The sequence below is a fragment of the Cyprinus carpio genome, chromosome A7 (assembly GCF_018340385.1).
Source record: "Cyprinus carpio isolate SPL01 chromosome A7, ASM1834038v1, whole genome shotgun sequence".
Taxonomy (NCBI): Eukaryota; Metazoa; Chordata; class Actinopteri; order Cypriniformes; family Cyprinidae; genus Cyprinus; species Cyprinus carpio.
This window is the reverse complement of record NC_056578.1, coordinates 24,130,045-24,140,491: the sequence shown is the minus strand read 5'-3', so window position 1 is coordinate 24,140,491 and position 10,447 is coordinate 24,130,045. Positions and strand designations below refer to the sequence as shown.

The 10,447-nt window shown below is 39.0% G+C and overlaps 1 protein-coding gene across 3 annotated transcripts in view; it reads left to right on the top strand.

Moving 5' to 3' along the window:
• Positions 1-1,919: 1,919 nt before the first annotated feature.
• LOC109093456 (DnaJ heat shock protein family (Hsp40) member B6b) overlaps positions 1,920-10,447 on the top strand; it is a 31,445-nt gene continuing 22,917 nt past the window's right edge. The window contains exon 1 of one of the 3 annotated variants that reach the window (XM_042760530.1): positions 1,920-2,222. The gene's annotated coding sequence lies outside the window, so the exon portion shown is untranslated. Of the gene's footprint in view, positions 2,227-10,447 lie in introns of all 3 variants that reach the window. The other 2 variants (XM_042760532.1, XM_042760531.1) reach the window with 2 other exon arrangements.

Below are 10,447 nucleotides of genomic sequence, written 5' to 3'. Positions count from 1 at the left end.
ACGCATATAAAGATGAACAGAGAAATTCGTTTACTACATCATTAGAAAGTTGTGCAAGGGTGCCTCCCTGTGGAGTTTATTTGACACAACTAAAAATAAATGATTTTTTAAAAGTTTTGATATGCAGCATTTATAAACCAAGACCTCTGTTATTACAAGATAAGAGTCTAATTGAATCACTGATGTTGGAAAAGGCACATATTGGTATTATCTCGCTGGTTAATAGTGCACTATAATAGCGTGGTTAAATGGACACTGCATGATCAAGAAAGAAAGAAATTTCACCCTCTGCTGGCCAATACAGCTTTAAAGCTGTAGCTGGAACACCTACACCTTTTACATAACACTGTCAATAGTTCAGTACTTTTCTGAGTGCTTTATTCCCTCCTGAAGAGATTCCTATGCAGCTTGGAAATTTTGTAATTTATCTGATATCCTTATACTGTTTTTACTGTTCGTACTGTATGTTAAGCCCCTGTTCAAATATGAAATGTTATTAGATTTAAACGTGTTTCCACAATTATTGCCTAATAAGATAAATTAACATAATAAAGCATTTCAAATAAGAATAGTTCTCTACTTATTTTAAGCCATTTAATTAGTACAGTACTCAGGGAAACAGAATGTTACCAACAGGATTCTGTTGCACTTTCACACACTAACATTCTTTTATAGAATGTGGCCTTACAAGATGTTCTTCCAACACATTCTTATTATTTACTACTTTTGACATCATAATGCTCTCTTAACCAGTTCTAACATGAACTCACGGAGAGCGGACAAAAGCAGTTCTCCGTCTCATATGTGTTTCCTGCCAAAATGTGTGAATCAAGTAGACAATTTCAGCACAAGCTTTTTGGCAAAAAAACAAACAAACAAACAAAAAAAACCTTTGGGACAATTTAAAGAATGATGTATTAAAATGTGTTTTATTGAATAGATTTTGGTTATTTTTTATCATAGTTGAAAACCCAAAAAGCCCTTTCACATGGTTTCCACAGGAGCCACTGTCTCGTGAATAATCATCCTTATCTTCAACCTCCAGTCCAGAATCCTACCTTCACAGCAGCAGGAGGGGACAAGGCAACATCTGAATTCAATGCATGCATCATGTCCTAATGCTGAAGGACATGTAAACATATCCGCCTGTGCCTATAATATTCCATAGTTCTGGGAAAAATAAAAATTGCGTTTGAATGAGTGGTTAAATACACATTGCAGTCATTAAATAATTTTCATAGTTATCACTTAAGCTCATATGGATTTGTTCTAGAACCTAGCTCATTAAACATGAAGTTATGGTGACTGTCTGGGCATTGAGAGATCTGGTTTCAGACACACACCCAGTGAGAGCAGTCAGTCACAGGTCACACCTCTCCCGACCTCACCCTTTGCTCCACAGGTAAAGGTGAAGCTGCATATGGCAAGCTGTTTTATTTTAAAATGTTCTCAGCGTTACTTGTCGTAATTGCATTTTTTAATAGAAAGAATTAAATTACAGAGCTCTAGCTATTGTTCAGTTTTTTCTAGTAAAATTGTTATAAGTAAAAACGCAATTACGACGAGTAGGCCTAACGCTGGGAATATTTTAAGATAAAATGGCTTGCCATAGCTGGACTTTCACTTTCCACTCCACAGGACCACTTCCTTGATTAGGCTATATGTAGATATATATTAGTTTTACAAACAAACAATAAATAAATGAATAAACAAATAAATAAACAAACAAATAAATAAATTCATTAATGTATTATGTAGGCTAACTATTTGCCTTCTTTCTATAGGCTAATTTAAAAACCTGCTGAAACTTATATAAAATGAATCCGTTTCCCTCAAGAAGTCTTTTGACATTTTCCCCCATATTACAAAATCATTAGTTGACACATCGCACAATCCCCTTCAGCTGTCCGAGTAACAGGAAGTGACGAAACTGCACTAGAATCATATCGCTTTATAGAGGTCGGCGGATTGTTGGAGAACATTAGCGACATCCCAATATCAGGGATAAAGAGTCACACGTCTGCTCATCCTTGTCTTTCACACACTGAACTTATTTTGATCACTTGAGACTATTTTATAAACGAACAGACTTAGGACCAAACAGAAGAATTCCTTTAGGGGTAGTATTACAAATAAAGTAACTCGATCTCATCATCATTGGGACACACAGCGGAGGTCCGAATAAAGCAGCGGGACAAGGACACCTGTATCCGTCACATAAGGTCGGTGAGTTTAAAGTTGAGATATGATGATGGTTTTTCGATTTGCTGTGAAAAGGAGATAACGTTGCAGTCTGTGTTTCAAAATCTAGTGAGCTGCCTAACCAGACAACAACATCCTAGGCGCGTTTCGATCGATAAGTTCAATGGCAGCGAAAATAGGATGAAAAGATGATCAATTTTACATGTAAATGTCAGATAGTGTCTTTTATTTGTATAAACTGACATAAGCAGGTGATACGATTTGAAGCTGGCACATTGTGGCTTGACTTTCTAGAAGTTTTCGCGTCTGATCACACCTGTAATTTTGTTGCATTGAAATGTCATATGAACCCGAGACGTGATGGACGTTGTTTCTACGATTAGTGCTGATGGTGTTTATAGAAATTGTGAACAAACTCAAAGGGATCTCGTTACTCTTCAATCTGTAGCACAACATAAGGATGGAAAAATCTAGAAAGTGAGCTGAAGACTGTTCATGCGTGGCAATGGGACACCAGTGTTTGGCAGAAAGTACCTGAAATCATCTCGGTTTTCACTTTTAGCAGGAAGTACTAATAGTCTGACGTCTTTGAGGTTTTTGTCTGCAATTTCAAACTAACACATTTTCATAGGCATGCTTAATAAGGTCTCTTACATAAGTTTTACATTTCAATAGAGTGGAGTATAGTCCGTAGTTTACTGATTTTACTAATTTTGAAGTGTAGTATGTCATTTTAAGTTGGAGAAAAGCTGTTCAAATCTTTTCACCTTCCTCAGGGGTACAATAGATAACTGGGGCAGCGTAAGCCAGTTTGACAATGAAGTAAAATGGCGTAAGATGTGACGGCCTTCATTGTCAAGTGAACCAACAAAATTTCCCTTTAGTTCTCAGTGCTGTGTCAATGTGTCTCTCAGAGATCAATGCTTTCAAGCTGCCCAGTGTAGGTTTTGCCTTTGAGGTGGTACCAGTGTACATTTCACTCTGTTTAAGGCTGTATCGCTATCCACCTTGATTTCAATGTAAGAAGAGGCAGAGTTTATTTGAAACTTTTTATGGCTTCCAGTCAACAACTTTGATATTTTAGTGGTAAAAATAATTAACTGTTACTTAATGTATTATTTTAAATCATATTTAATATCCTAAACACAATGGTTTAGTGCGTCCAGTTATTGCTTAGTACTTAAAAACATATTTTAATGGTCAAATGTCAAATCAAATGTAAACTACCAGATTTTACAGGAAGTCTACTCTCATGTCTTTTTGTTCTACAGTCTCTCTTTTCGACAAAACAAGTTACCCATGTAAAAAGTCTTTGGTTGCCAGGCAGCTACTATTAGGAAGTGTGTCTTTGTTCTAGAAATTACCACAACAAATGTCACTGTACTTGTTCAAAGAAAGAGAAACATAATTTTCTTAAGTTTCCTTGTAACATAGTCAGAAACTTGAGTCAGTTGGCCATAAACCTCAAACAAACACATAAGCAGTGCATTAAGCTGTCCTCTGGTTCAGTCTGTCACACCTTTGCCAAATAATGATTTCCGTTGTCCTAGATAGCAGTGCATCAACTGGTCACATTGACAAACACATGCTCACTCAAATAATCTCTCTTCCTAAATTCTCATAGATGGAAAAATAAAAGAAAGCAAATGGGCACACTGGCAGATTGTATTGCAGTTATGATTGCAACACCTGGACAACAAACCCAGCTATTTAATCTGCTGATCTGCATGATAAATATCGGCCGATAATTAATGCGCACCTCGTCAGTAAAGTCTGTCATATAATCAGCTGTAAATTCCATCAGGTGCGTGATTTTACATAGAGCAGATGTTACTAGACAGAGCCGTTGTGAACTGACAAGCTGCACAAATCCACACTTTACTGACGAAATGTGCATTAATTATCGGCCGATATTTATTGTGCACCCCTCATATTTAGGACTGTTCCTGTTGTGTACCTCTTTGCCTTTCACATGTTGAGGTCTAATTTAGCCTTTCAAACCATTGAACCAGTTTCCACTAACAAAAACTGGCTGAGCTGTGGTCAGGTTTGGCGCAAGTTATTGCAGTCAAGTGATCTGCTCTGAGCTGAGCTGACAGCCTCTTCTTAGTGCCACTATGAGAAGCCAGAAAACAAGCTCCAGAGAATTCAGCAGCCATTTCACATGTTCACACATTTGTGAGCTTGCCCTGACTGCTGTTTCATGACGAGTAGCTAAGGAATGTTCAACAGAGACTTGGAAGAAGATAGTACAGAGGAAAGTTTGATTATTATGAAGAGAGAACTGTTGCTTAAAAGTGTGTTTTCATGAAGAGGTTGTCTCAAAAAGGTTGAACCAGACTGAATGGCGCTGTGAGTCAGGAATGTTGGCTGTGGGGCAGAAGGTGTGGTTTAAAAGTAAAGCACTGGATGATCCAGTGGTGGTTAAAGAGAACAGATGATGTATGGGGGGGTGTATTGTGAATATTAAGATTATGTCCTGTTACCCAGCCCTAAGAAAACTTGCATCTGCAGAAGCTGGACCATCAATCACTGACAAAATTCTACATATCTGCTGTCCCTTTGTTCTGTTTATTTATTGTGCTTTCAGTTACCAGTAGTGTTCTCCACTAAACACAGGTTTCAAAATTTAAGTCTATTGTATTCTTCAGGCTGTACCCTAAAATCAACACACAAATTGTAAAGAAAGAAAGAAATTACAATCCTATTTTGTGATTTTTTTTTTTATAATTTTTTTTAATTTTTTTTTTTAATTTTTTATTTTTTTTTGCAGTAGCCGATTTTCAAACGTATTGTTTTAATGGTTAATTAATGTTCAATGTTTATTTTTTATTTTTTTGTCTCTGTGTGTGTCATTTGTACAGTAGGTGTTTTTTACAGACTAAACATTACCAAGCATTGTTGTGAAATTTGAGCATGCTTGGGTCCTGCAGATATGATATAATCCTTCTGTGGTTAAGCTTCATGTTTTAAATATTAGCAATACAGTCATGTGTTTTTCAGTGCCTGGATGCACCTGGATAACTATTATTTATCTTTTTTAGGAGTGCCAAAAAACAATGGACTTATTCTTTTGAACAAATATCAGATTTTATCTTATATTCAGTGAAAGGAATATAAATGCAAACAGAGCATTGAAAGACTGGGTTATTTTTATTGTACGTATCAATTAAAATTAAGTTGTATTTTAAGACCGTAATACATTAGCCTACACAACTTTTGCCCCATAGACATGGGCCAATTACCGGTTTCAAGGTATATCCCGTTATTTGAAAATGTCACTAAAATGACCCATTGCTGTTCCTGCAGTATGCTGTTGTTGCTGTCTCATCAAAGACTGAAAGTGTATGACCCCTCCCTATCCTGCTGGTGTGAGAAGTCAGTCAGCTGTGTTTAGGATGGCTGAAGGAGGTGAACCCCTGGAACAACCGGCCATTTTTTTTCAGCCGATCTCTGTTTTGGACTTGCACAAACTGAATTGCAATTATTTTCCAAAATGTCAAACTCTCATTTATATTATATTATGAAGTCTGTAAATGGCTGTTCTTTAGAAATGGGGATCTCTTCTCAACCCCGACCAGTGTGCAGCATCCACCTGGATGATGTGACGGCAGCCACAGTACAACGGCACCAGTGTGCTCACCACACACCAGCTACAGCTGGAGAGGAGAGAGAGACAGAGCCAATCAGGTGGTTGGGGATTATTAGGAGGCCATGATTGACAAAGGCCTGGGGGGCAATTTGGCCAGGATACCGGGGTTAAACCCCTACACTTTACGAGAAGTGCCATGGGATTTTTAATGACCATAGAGAGTCAGGACCTCGGTTTAACGTCTCATCTGAAAGACGGTGCTTTTTTTGACAGTATAGTGTCCCCATCACTATACTGGGGCATTAGGACCCACACTAGGGTTTAAACGACTTCTGATTTTTTTTTAAAGTCGACTTTTATGTGATGAAAGTCGAGTCGAAGTCGACTAGTCCCTGATGACGTCATTAATAAACAAATAAGTCTGGAGCTGTGACAAACCCCCTGTGCTCAGCTATGGCTATTGACACAGCGCTGCCCACATGGATATTGCTCCTATATATTGCTCCATTTTTATCAGTTCTTTTGCCTTTGGGTCATTTTATTTCTCAAAGATTTCTGCTCGTTCTAAATCAGATATAGATAAAGTAGCACAATAAAGATTAAATTTACATGAATGCATTAGTGAGAGCGATTGCATGTGTGAATTAATTCTACATGGCAGCGTCTCTCTAGTAATAGTGACGCTGTTGGATTTAGTTATTAAGAAATATATGCTTGAACTTTTCAGTTTCTAAGCTATTTTATTGAGAAGTCACAGAACAGTGTTGACAGTACATTTCCGCGCTGAATGATTCTGTGCGCGCTCAATCTGCACATGACGTACGAGCTACTGTCTGTAGCCTATGTGTGTGCGTTACAGTGCAGCAGCGATTAACTTACCTGTACAATAAGCTGTTTAGAATGTGCTTTCTCCCGTTCAATTTCGAGCATCCAGTTTTATAATCACACATGTCTTGTGGAGCTTTCAGAGTATACCTTTATTTGTCATTTTAACTGTTTGGAAATGGAGCGTAAATGTGGAAGTCCTTTAAAGATTTATTATCCTGTTGCGCCTTTTATAGGGCCAGCGACTAGTCGACGTCAAGCTTAAAGCGTCATGGCAGAACATTGAAGTCGACTAGTCTGTGCAACCCCTAACTCACACAGACCCCAGGGTGAGCACCCCCTGCTGGCTTCACTAAGACCTCTTCCAACAGAAACCTAGTTTTCCCAGGAGGTCTCCCATCCAGGTACTGACCAGGTTCAACCCTGCTTAGCTTCAGTGGGCTACCAGTCTTGGGCTACAGGGTGATATGGCTGTGGCTAGAAAAGTTTAGGTGGTATTTTCTTTTCATCTTGTCCATATATAATGAATATTAAAGCAGGGTTTATAAGCACAGAGCTGCTTTGTTTACAGTGGTAACCAAGGAAACGCTGAATCGCTGCTGTTCCATAGCACCATCTGCTGTCAGAGAGTGAATTTGTGTTCTCATGCAGCCAGTCTGCTGTTTTTGTTTTCGTTCAGGCACATTTTATGTAGCATCCTTTCACAAAGCTAGTCAAAAAATTCAGTTTTTGTTTCAAATTGGGTTATTAAATTTTATATAATATATACACTGCTCAAAAAAATTTAAAGGAACACTTTTTAATCAGAGTATAGTATCAAGTAAATTAAACTTCTGGGATATTGATCTGGTCAGTTACGTAGCAGAGGGGGTTGTTAATTCATTTCAGCTGCTTTGGTGTTAATAAAATTAACAACAGGTGCACTAGATGGGCAACCATTGGAAAACCCTTAAAACAGGAATGGTTTATAGGTGGAGGCCACTGACATTTTTTTCCCTACTCATCTTTTCTGATTGTTTTTCACTAGTTTTGAATTTGGCTAGGGTCAGTGTCACTACTGATAGCATGAGGCGATACCTGGACTCTACAAAGGTTGCACAGGCAGTCCAACTCCTCCAGGATGGCGCATCAATATGTGCCATTGCCAGAAGGTTTGCTGTGTCTCCCAGCACAGTCTCAAGAGCATGTAGGAGATTCCAGGAGACAGGCAGTTACTCTAGGAGAGCTGGACAGGGCAATAGAAGGTCCTTAACCCATCAGCAGGACCTGTATCTGCTCCTTTGTGTGCAAGGAGGAACAGGATGAGCACTGCCAGAGCCCTACAAAATGACCACCAGCAGGCCACTGGTGTGAATGCCTCTGAGAAAACAATCAGAAACACACTTCATGAGGGTGGCCTGAGGGCCTGACGTCCTCTAGTGGGCTCTGTGCTCACTGCCTGGCACCGTGTGGCTTGATTGGCATTTGCCATTGAACACCAGAATTGGCAGGTCCGCCTCTGGCACTCTGTGCTTTTCATAGATGAGAGCAGGTTCACCCTGAGCACGTGTGACAGATGTAAAAGGGTCTGGAAAAGCGGTGGAGAATGTTATGCTGCCTGTAACATTGTTCAGCATGACCGTTTTGGTGGTGGGTCAGTGATGGTCTGGGAAGGCATATCCATGGAGGAACACAGAGACCTCTACAGGCTAGACAATGGCACACTTACTCCCATTAGGTATCGGGATGGAATCCTTGAACCCGTTGTCAGACCCTGCGCTGGTGCATTGGGTCCTTGTTCCTTCTGGTGCATGACAATGCCCGGCCTCATGTGCCGAGAGTATGCAGTCAGTTCCAGGCGGATGAAGGAATTGATACCATTGAATGTCCCCCATGCTCGCCTGACCTAAATCCAATAGAACGCCTCTGGGACATTATGTTTCGGTCCATCTGACGTCGCCAGGTTGCACCTCAGACTGTCCAGGAGCTCAGTGATGCCCTGGTCCAGATCTGGGAGGGAATACCCCAGGACACCATCCTTCATCTCATTAGGAGCATGCTCTGACGTTGTCATGCATGCATACAAGCACGTGGGGGCCATACAAACTACTGAGTACCATTTTGAGTTGCTGCAATGAAATTTCAGCTTAATGGACAAGCCTGCTGCATCCTTTTTTCACTGTAATTTTGAGTGTCTTTAAATTCAGCCCTCTGGGTAGGTTGATAATTTTCATTTCCATTAAACAATGTGGCATCTTTTCATTCCTAACAAATTACCCAGTCCATATCAGTATAGATATCCTGCATGATATTTTTCCCCATTGAGATCTGATGTGTTTTCAAAGTGTTCCTTTAATTTTTTTGAGCAGTATATACATACAGTACATACACACCTTTTTACATCAACTATGTAATCAATATTCTGTTTATTAAAGTCAAATATGAATCTCAAGTTAGTGTTTTTAAGCATTATACATTTATTCCAAAATAATAGCTCAATGCAGTAGGCTAACAATTTAAACTAGCCTTGTTTTTAAACGGACCAAAATTGTTACTACAAGTCTCACATGAGTAAACTGTTCTCTCATTGGTCAAAGTTCCACGGATTATTTTCCAGAATTCTGCTCATAGCTGTCATCCGTCACAACAGCTTTGAGGGCTTATGGATGTTTTTTATATATATATATTATAAAATGAAAAGACGCGCTTTGATTTTGAATGGTGAAGATGTGCTCACCCACAGACATCGTCTACTGTTTTGTGAAACAGCCTGGTTCGTTGGTCCGTTGGATCTGATTGCTTTTTCAATACATCCGAACCGATCCAGAGTTTATTTTCATTTGAGCCGAGACAACCTCATTCAGGCGATCTTGGACCGATAGTTTTGGCGTGGATCTGAGCGTGATTGCCGTGTTCACATATGCCCAAACGAACTGAACTGAGGGGGGAAACGCACCAGGTTCGGAAACACTGGGCCCCGGTTTGAAAGTACCCTAAGGCTACTTAAAATTTCACCAAGCTGATAACTCACTAAGCTCCCACAAATCATGTTTTCAGGCCAATTCAAGTCTTATTTTGATGTAACAAAGTGGTTATATCTAAGTATTTGAGTTCTTTACTTACTTCCCATTAATGACATCATATTGTTAATTTACAGTGATTCACAAACGCGGAATGCGCACGAACACAAGGCAGGATTTACCGCATGAACCAATCACAGCCGAACATAACCATTCATATCCAATCGTATCGCGATGGAGGCATTGCTTCCTCTCACGTGATTCACTCCCATTCATTTCAATTATCCTCCACCAAACTCACTGCACACTTTCTGTTAAAACTCAATGGGCTCAGGGGAGGCGAGAGAGTCGTGGACTCCTGCTGTTACTTTACCTGCTGGTGTCACTGTTGCACAATGTTTCTTTAAAAAAAAAACGTGTTTTATACACGTTATTTTTTGTAATATTGGTGTTTTTTATTTTTGTACTTCAAAGGGTCAATCAAAAAATTTTTTTGCAAGAGTACTGTAATTAAAAGATAAACTAAAATTAAATAACTAATTACAGATTTAGGTTAAATTACCATGCCAGACTTTATTTTCTTTTTTTATCTTTTTAGGGCAGCAGTAGCTCAAGCAGCAAATCAATCATCCACATCAAAAGCTGCAGGACAGCCCACAATTCAGCAAATATCTGAGAAAAAAATCATAGAAAAAATAAACAAATTCTGCTGTTCTATGTGTTGCTTTAAAATAATTTTAATTTTTTTTTACCCAGACATTTAAAAATAACACATTTTAGAACTGTAACCACAATACAGTAAAGCTGTGAAACTGTCATTTTTGATAAA